Source organism: Vigna radiata, chromosome 1 (assembly GCF_000741045.1).
Source record: "Vigna radiata var. radiata cultivar VC1973A chromosome 1, Vradiata_ver6, whole genome shotgun sequence".
NCBI classification, from domain to species: Eukaryota; Viridiplantae; Streptophyta; class Magnoliopsida; order Fabales; family Fabaceae; genus Vigna; species Vigna radiata.
The window spans coordinates 7,443,434-7,445,597 of NC_028351.1; positions in this window are offsets into that span (position 1 = coordinate 7,443,434).

The window sequence follows — 2,164 nt, forward strand, 5'->3', positions numbered from 1 at the left end:
TTGAGAGTGGGGGATAATTATTAGTAGATATTAAATATTTGTTATTAAAAATTAATATGAAATTAAGAAGATATAATCCATTTCATCCTATATATACACTTGTAATATGATAGATATATGTATAAATCTTGTCAAAAAAATTATGTTTCTCTTTTCTCATAACTTTTATACAATTTTAAGTCATGAGAATTCAATTTAATCATTTAATTATATTAATTAATCCAACTATCAATTACAAAACTTATCATTTACATTATCATTTTTCTTAAATATAATGTGAATATTTTTTTTCCAAATTAAATATCACAATGATTCTATATGTGTCACGTCCCATTAATTCTCTTTGTGTGGGTAGGAGACAAGTTTTCATGTCTCATAAATTTTCCACACGAGTGGGGCACGTGTCATCGAGAGGGCAAGAGGAAGTTTAGAAAGTGGAATACAAGTGGCAGCAGGGGACTGGATCGATCGATATTTGGTGGTGGTATTTAAGCTGGGATTTCAAATTTCCAGCCACTTTTGCATGCAATCTTTCTTCTCCAAACTTCTGCAAATTTCATTCTCCTTCTTCTCTCTAAAAATCCTCCTCCTTCTCTCTAAAAATTCTATCCACTCTACTGTTCCGATCACTTCTTAGGCGACTCCTAGAGACTTCTGACGTTCTACTCTTCAGTTCAACCTATCGGTTTTTGGTTTGAAGCTGGTAAGACCAAAACATATTCTCTAGGATCTTTTGTTTTGATGCATGTGGCCTCTATTCTGGTTTGCATGTAATTTTCCAAGTCTTGTGTTGACACTATTCTCCACCCTTAACCATAGGTAAAGTCGTTTTCATCAAATCTGGGAGTGTAGGACGTTTAAGATCTGATTCTACCCTTGTCTTGTGAAAGCTTAGGGATTCTGGAAATTTAAGNTAAGGGAAGCTTATTTAATTTAGTTATATTATTTGTTTGAAACACTGGATGATTGAATAGCCTATGTTTGATGATTTTGGTGGATTGATGAAATTATATTCTTTATTTAATGTGTGTTGTTTGGTAAAATTATTCAGTATTGGATAGTGATAGAGTTAAGACAAATTATGTAGATAATGTAAGTTAATCAAGTGTCTCGTACATAACCATTTTGTCTTTACTTTGTATGTTCGGTCTAGAATAGACTCTGTAGAGGATCTTAGTTAACGACCGTTTGGTCTAGTACTAAAATTAAGTATAGGTTAAAGGAGAATACCAGTTGGTCTTTTAATAGTTAAATTAATAAATCCCTTGATGTTAGTAGTACTCGGTCTTAGGTTAACACTTGGGCTTTTGAAATATAAAATTTTATATTATTTCTTTAGAAGAACGTTCGGTCTTATACTGACATTAATTTTCCTAAAGAGTGTTCGGTCTAGTACTGATAACGGTTGATTTAACATGTTTGTGTGTGTATATTTTGTGAACAAATCAACTCCTTCATAGCTTTTACCTTGTTTTATCCTCACGTTTAGTGTGTTTTCTAGTTTTCTTGTGTTTTATTTAGTATATGCTTGTTTTTACCTCTAATTGCTATGTTTGAGTGTGTGAAATAAATGAATAGGAAGCAATAGGAAAACAAGCAAGAACTCAAGGGAACATGTTTTGGGACAATAAAAGNTCAATTTGAAGCAAATACCCATGTTGGACACCTTTGGAATTGCTCAAGAACTTGAATTTTAGAATGTTGTCAAAACAGCCTGTAGCTGAGCGGCAGCTAAACTATATGTCTCTGGAATGCTGCGGTTGGGGTGTAGCTGAGGTGCAGCTGAGCGCTTTGTCATTGGAAATCTGGCGCTGGGGTACAGCTGAGCGCCCTGCTCTCTGGAATGCTGGCGTTGGGGTGCAGCTGAGCGCTCTGTCGCTGGAAATCTGGCGCTGGTGCGCAGTTGAGCGCCCTGCTCTCTGGAATGTTGCTGCTGGGATGCAGTTGAGTGGTGATGACGCTGATGTGTCAAAATGGGTTATTTAAACATGGGTCTCGCGATTTTTTAGGGATTCTTCTTCTCCTACACTTCATTCTTCACCTAGAGAGATTGGCAGAGGCCCTTGGAGGCTATTTGGGGTGTTGGGAAGCTCTCCCCTTCCTCCTTGGGTCTTCAAGCTTCTTCAATGGTGATTTTGCCCCTTTTGGGTTGAGGAAGAAGATG